This window comes from Sarcophilus harrisii, chromosome 1, assembly GCF_902635505.1.
Source record: "Sarcophilus harrisii chromosome 1, mSarHar1.11, whole genome shotgun sequence".
Lineage (NCBI taxonomy): Eukaryota > Metazoa > Chordata > Mammalia > Dasyuromorphia > Dasyuridae > Sarcophilus > Sarcophilus harrisii.
Window position 1 is genome coordinate 410,148,564 of NC_045426.1, and position 7,613 is coordinate 410,156,176.

At 32.6% G+C, this 7,613-nt stretch overlaps 1 long non-coding RNA gene across 1 annotated transcript; it reads left to right on the plus strand.

Annotated features, from left to right (window-relative positions):
- Positions 1–649: 649 nt before the first annotated feature.
- LOC116420546 lies at positions 650–7,372 on the plus strand. The gene is made up of 3 exons (XR_004230897.1): positions 650–1,054; positions 5,219–5,377; positions 6,909–7,372. It is a non-coding gene; the product is annotated as an uncharacterized LOC116420546 (long non-coding RNA).
- The last annotated feature ends 241 nt before the right edge of the window (positions 7,373–7,613 follow it).

A 7,613-nucleotide genomic window follows, 5' to 3' on the forward strand; every position in this document is an offset into this window, starting at 1 on the left:
ATGTCTAAAACAGAACTCATTATTTTTCTCAAAAATCATCTTTCCTATCAAAATTTCCAAGTATTATTATCTTTGAGGACATCATAATCCTCCTAGTCACTCAGGCTCACAAAATGCTTGTCTTTCTCTTACCCAACCCACATATCAAATCTGTTGGCAAAGCTTATACTTGTTATCTTTACAAAATTTTTCATACACATTTCCTTCTTTCAACTCACAGAGCTGACAACCTAATGCATGTCACTTACCTACTCAATAAATCTAAGTGGGTCTCTATTGCTCTGTTGATAAAATATAAAATGTTGTGTTTGGCTTTTAAAGCCCTTCACAAACTTTCCCCTTTTCTTTCTGGTTTTCTTAAAATTTGTTCCTGTCCATATATTCTAGAAACCAACCACAAAAACCATTTTTCTATTTTTCCTTTTTACATAAAACTCCTTCTTATAATTTATCCCTTTCTACTGACATACTTATACCTAGAATACTCCCTTTTTCCACCTTTGTCCATTGGGCTTCCCTAGCTTTCTTGATGATTCAGCTCAAATACTGCTATCATCAGGAACCCTCCCCTGGTTATTTTTATTATCATTTCTCTCTCCTTTTCCACTCTTCCTTCTTTTGCTTGTTTCTTCTTTCTGATATTGCCTTCCTTCTTTGTATTTTAAAGTATACAGTTGTTTTCATATTGTATCTCTTTGCAGAATATGAGCTTATTGACAAAAAGAAGAAAAAAATGAGGAAGGAAATGAAGAATAAACTCCTTAGATTTGACATGGAGAGGGTAGGAAAAAGGACAGGCAAAGAGTTATTGACATAAATTTGCCCCTAACATGCTGTGATCACACAGCACTGAATTTGGAATCAGTCATTCATGACCTCATAGCAACTGTGTTCACTGCTATCCATCACATTCCCTCTCCAGGCTTTTGGTGACTTTTCCTATTCTTAACATCCTTTACGATGGAATGGCCAATTTCTCAGTGAAATTTAAACCCTGCTAGTATCCATGTCAAGGCAAAACACCCTGGTGATTCTAAGAAGGGAATGTTAGGAGGTCTGTGCCAGATACCAGCCGGATTTGGGAATGCTGGTAGTATGTGTGACCAAACCATATTATGCTTATAAAATCATTGTTAACTTGAGACTAATTATCTTCTCTGACTTCATAAAAATCATAGGAAGAGAATCTGATAGTATAATTAATTATAATAAAATAAGAAAGAACTATTTTCTCAAAAAATACTCTAAAAATTACATACTTCTTTATATTCTTTATAATCTCATGTGGTTTCAACAACTTTTGTGAACTTATTATTATTATTATAATAGCTTTTTATTTGCAAGACATATGCATAGGTAATTTTTCAACAATGAGCCTTGCAAAACCTTCTGTTCCAACTTTGCCCCTCCTTCCCCCTATCCCCTCCTCTAGACGGCAGGTAAAGATATAAGTTTTTATGTGGTTTTCCATTAGTTAAGAAGTATGCAGTGGATAATGGATTATTCTCAATGGCTGGGAAATCTTGTTGGACATAAATGATGTTTTGAGGTTAAAATATAAGCTATTTAGTGATTTTAAATTTATTTTTAGTAATATTAAGGAAAATTTTTGGGAATTATTAGTATGTATGAAGATGTTTGCCTTACTGAAAGCTTAAAAATGCATAATTACCCCCAATATTGCCTATGATTTGTCTTTTTAGAATCATTTTTATACTGGTGTTCATCCAGAATTCACTGAGTTGCTCAGTGTGGAACTGAATATTTCATTTTATTTTTCTTTTTAACATGAACACTTTGCTATTGTTTGGCCATGTTTTTCTTCAATAGTGTCTAACTCTTTGTGACCCCTTTTTGAGATTTTCATGGCAAACATGCTGGGATGATTTTCCATCTCCTTCTCCTTCTCATTTTACAAATGAAGAAATGGAGGCAAATTATGTTCAGTGATTTGCTCAGGGCAAAAACTTTTAAGTATCTGAGGCCTGTTCTATACTCAAGTCTTCCTGATGCTAGGCTCTTCACTCTATCCACTATGCTTATACTTCAACTGGCCTAATAGGATTACACACAGAAGGAAATGTATAAATATCCATTTTCATTTTTGTTAGCTTATTAAATACCTCTTAGTTACTAAGGCATGTGTTTTGAATTAAGTCTTTCATAATTTTTATTCCTTATTATTATCACAATGGAAACACAATGACCTCCATATATTTCTAATTCAATTAGTAATCCAGGTAGATATGAGATTTCTGAAATCTTCTCTCATTCATGATTTATTACCAAAGAAGAGAATCTATAGCAACATTAAAGAATGATATGCCATCTCTTTGAAGTCTATTATTTTTGTTAATTTAAAATGTCTATCTATCTATTAATTAAAGTCACATGCTAATGCCTGATTCTAAGATCTAAGTAACTTTAGGTTGAAGTGAAAATTCTGGAAAAGCCTAGAAAGCTAAAAATTCTATATAACCCTAAAATAAATGTGTCTTTCCCTGTTGTCTCTAAGATTAAAAAAAATCCTCTTTTTGACATTTAATTTTTTCCCCTATAGTCTGATTCTAGTCAATTATTCTAATTTCCTTTCACACTGCTTCCTTTCCTCAATGTACCCTATATTTCAGCTTAACTGGCTTCTCTCCTCTCCACACATAACATTTTACGCCTATCATTTTGCCTTTTTCAGAAGTTCTCTGTTGTTCTTGTATTCTTTTTCCCCTTGGAATCTCATTATTGCACAAGTAGTAAGTTCCCAAGGGCAATCTTAAATTATATCTTCCTGACCCCAATTCCAAGGTCCTATCAACTGCAATATCTAGCTACCATTGATACAATCATAAAAGGATTATAATGCAGAAATAAAGAGAGAAGACACTCTGATGAAACTTCTGATCCTTATAGTAAGTAGAATGGACTTAAATATATAGATTTAACATGAAAGGAAGGTATAGAGAATTTGGCAAAAATATTTTGGGACATATGCTTCAAGACTGAGAAAGTCAAAGGTTTTGTATACTACTTACAACTTTTTCATTTATATATTAATTATACTTTTTTCATAATATTACTTACTGAATTGTCATTTCACAATCAGCTACCTGTATCGTCAGATGATCAATGGCTTATAGTAAAAGTTTAAGCCAATAACATATTAGAATAAATAATTTTGAGGAGATAATGCATACAATTACAGAAGCTAAAATCTTATCAGCTTTTAAAATAAAGCAAAAGTAATTACATTAACTATTAAAAGTTCTAAGAGAAATTTAGTTGATGTGACACAAATGTTATAACAAGGAGATTGACTAAGCCCAGAAATTGCCTCAAAAGTATCCTGCTTTTCTCAGCAGTGACATGCGACAATCAAAGGCAATTTCAGTTAATAGTAAAATCTGATTTGCAGAAGGCTGAAGAGGAAGAGGCTAATGGTCAAAAGACTGGAAGCAGTATTCATTATATTAAAACAAATAAATAAAACTATAAGTCAATAAATGAAAGAACAAGCAAATAAAATTATTTTTTAATATCAAAAGCAAGCTGCTTAATAACTTTGCATGCAATCTAGCTAAGCTGATTGATCTCAAGAATATTTAGAAAATGAAACCAGGACAACAAACAGATGGGAAATAGAAATAAACTTCTAGGATTATACTCTCATCCATGATAATAAAATAATTTCTATGTTTAGACCATAACCTGAATGTCTAATGAATTATGTGAAGAAAAGACTGTGTTATTGGGAAGATGAAATCAGGAAGATGGATGAAAGCTGATCATATGCAATTCTGGGAAATCTGAGATTAAAGTGCCTCAATTTTAAAGATATTCAAGAACTGATTTTCATGATAAAGAGATAAAGACACCAAAAGAGGAGAACAGGATCTATAAGTGTGCTGAGCCTCTCAAATACTCTCCAGCAGCATATTGCATATATTTGTATCTTGAGGTGTGGGTGAAGGAGTTTAAGAGACTGTATTGTGTTTTAAGTTCAATTTTATCCTTCTGCCAAATAGCTAGAAAAAGTAAAATTAATAAGTTAAGGGAAGATTTTATAGATTATCCATATTTCCTGATGTTTGGCAAGTCAGTTCTTCAAAAGCAAACCAATTCTGCCCAAAGACAATGCATTTGCAGCCTTCCACACACTGGCACCAGTACTTACATGCTAGCTTTTCCTCAGATACACTTAGTACATTTACCCTCACTACTCAAGTAGAAAGACCATATAACTATTCATAATTTAGATCATTTACTTCGATTATATGAAGGTGTTTACCTCCAATGAATCAATATCTAAATAATCAAATAGCACTTATCAAATGCTGGACAGAGAGGCACGCAAATGGCACCAGTTTGCTACTAATTCATAAAACTAATTCCTTATCTCTATAAAATCTTTTTGTTAATATGACCAGGGTATTTTGCAAAAGGAAGAGGCAAGGTTTATTGTAATTTTCTAGGATAGCTGTTCTTATAGTTACACTAAGCATAGTCACCAAAAGAGAGAGAGCATAAAATTGTTTCATTATTTTAAAATAATATTAAATAAAAGAATTATAAATACTAAAAGTTTAAAATATAAAATATTTAAACTATATAGATGCATATACATGCATATGTATTGACTATAGCAGTTCTTGAAAAGCATGTCTGAAGAGTTATTAAAGATTTTCTGTGTAAGTGTAGTTACAATGATTACATCATAGATCCTTTGAATACTTACAGTTCCCACAATTGAATAGTTTTCTCACATGAGAGAAATTGGACTATACCAATAACTGAATAGTAAGGGAAAACTAGTTCCCAAATTAAGTCAAAAGTTAGTGTGATTCACTCAATTCTCACTAACATTTGCTGTTTTAATTCTTTCTGAAGCCTTTGACTAAGTCAATTCCCTATTAATGTTAAAATGTTAAAATCATACTTTATTAAAAATCACTATAAGAAATAAAACTGTGGTGATATAATCATTACCTTTACATCCAGAAGGGAGCTTAACTATTTTTGTCCAAATACTTTGAAAAAAACTATGCCCCAAGGTATCAGAATAGGAATTCAAATCAGATCTTCTGATTTCATATGCAAATCAACAAGAATTTATTAAGAGTTTACTATATATGTCAGGCACTGTACTAAGTACTAAACATACAGAAAAAAAGGCAAAAATAAATAAATAAATCGAATTAAACTAAATTATCTTTCCCACCCCCAGAACTCCCTCCTATTCAAAAGTCTCTGCTTAAAGAACTCATAAAATAATGAGGAAGACAAAATGAAGGAAAAGGAACAAAGAAATCTTATGCAAAAACAAGATTACAACAACAACACAACACACAATAAAAGATAATCTCATAGAGAAAGCAATAATAAGGTAAGATTAAAGAGAACCAGGAAAAGCATCATCTTGTAGAAGGTAAGATGTTTGAGACTTGAAAGAACTTTAAAAAAATGAAGATTTATTGTGATAAAGTTAATGAATAGAGAATGGGAATTCAAACTAAGTCTTCTGACTTCCTAAACAAGTCATCAATAATTTATTAAGCACATACTTTATGCCAGGTACTGTACTATGTGTTAGAGATACAAAGAAAGACAAGTCTTTGTACTGACCTTTGTCTGGCTTTCTTTGTATCCCCAGTGCTTAGTATAGTGCCTGGCATATAGTATATAATTAATAAATAAATGAAGATGTCAGAAAAGTTAGAGTTGAAGAGATGGGAAATTCCAGAAATGGAAGAAAGTTAGTGAAATTCCCCAAGGTGAGAAAAAAAAAAAAAAACCTAAAACCTCACTAATACGATAGTCCCAGGTAATGAAAGAAGAAATTCTGAGATGAATTTATAATCCATGAATTAAAGGGAAAATGAAAATGAAATATAATTTTAAAAATATTTTTCTCTACTTTTCTTCTTTCTTCTTTTCCCCAATGTCCATGGATATGATTATATTCCTTGGCATCATAGTCTCTTTTTTCTTTTTGTGTACAAATCCTATTGTCGATGATACTGTTCATAGATATGTATAAATGGAGTAACAGAAAGACAGGAGGAGAAAATGGAGTAGGAGACAGGTAAGAGATATTAAGGAGGCATAAAATACTACCTACAATGAAGTGAGAAGACAATAATTATCTGAATTCACTATTCTTCCAGTAATGAAAATCAGTACTTATTAAATAAAAATAAATACATTTAAAATCGCCTTGTGCATACTATCCCAACTGACATACATAAGATGGTAGACAGAAGCGTCTGCATTTGAGGAATTGTCATATTGTAGATCATATTGAGGTGGATCATGAGAAGTCTAAAAGAGTTGTGACAATGCTGTGTCCAGCATTCATAACACCTCAACTGGGGTAGTGAGAGTACTGTTTTTAACATCCATGCAATGTGTCCCCTCAAGGACAAGCCTTGACTTTCAGATATTCTGATGGCAAGCTTTTTCCCCTAGGTTGTGTTTAGCCTTAAGCTATTTCTCATTGTACTCATGTCTGTAGGTTTTATCAGGGAGAACAGGTCTATGAAGCCTTCCTCCTATCTCTAGTGCTTCTAGGGGACTTGAGGGAAGCCATATGGATATGTGATGGTTCTGCCACATGAATATTCTAATTAGACATCTGAGGCTGAATTATCCTACTCTCTTCTGGGTACTTTGTGACCTAGATCATGCCAAAAAAAAATCCCTTTTCTATAATGTCTCTCATTCAGATTTCACTCAGCCATACCCCTTTCTAAGTTTATATTGTCCTCTCCAACACTTTCCAATTTGAACTCTGAAATAATTGATATATTCTTTTAAAAAACATACATTTCCTTCATTCCCAGAATCTTGCCCTTTATCTTCTGGAAGTACTTGAAATCTAAATCTGTCTACAGGAAAAACATGCTTTGTTCTTTCAGATGCAAGAGGAGAAAACAAAGAATACAGTACAAAAGTCTCATGAACTGCACTGCCCTCAAGATCATTGATCTTTCACCCAAGCTAGCACCCACAGGGAAACTACTGAGGGAAAACAATCTTTGCAGAGAAAAGGCTCAATATGTTCCCCCAACAGCACAACTGATGATTAGATAAAGCAAAGAACCCTGGAATAGCGATGTCACCTGAACCTCCAGCCCTGCTACCAGTGCAGACCATAGGTATTGACTAGCTAAACAACTCCCAAGGAATTGTGAATTGTTAACTTCCTGGGCTAATGTTACAATCCTTGTATTCCCAAAAAACATAGACACTGAAGAACCAGAAAATGAAAAAATAATGTCATAAAAGAAAGTTATTCTCATACAATATTTTGGCTCTATCAGATGGGTTAAACAGATTATAATATCTCTTCCTTAATGTTACATAGAAATACACACACCACAAACATCATGCATACATATGTATACGCATGTGTATGTGTGTGCACATGTGTGTGTACACATCTGACACTATGAAAACAGAATTATCATTTCTTCTGTTCTTGTATTCTATGGACCACTAGTCCTTTCCAATTGATTTAAAATTTAAAGATATTGTTTCATTTTATTAAATTATGAGCTTATTTTGAGCAGGAACTGCTTTGTTTTTCATATCTGTATTCACAGTGTGTAGCATTGTGTTTT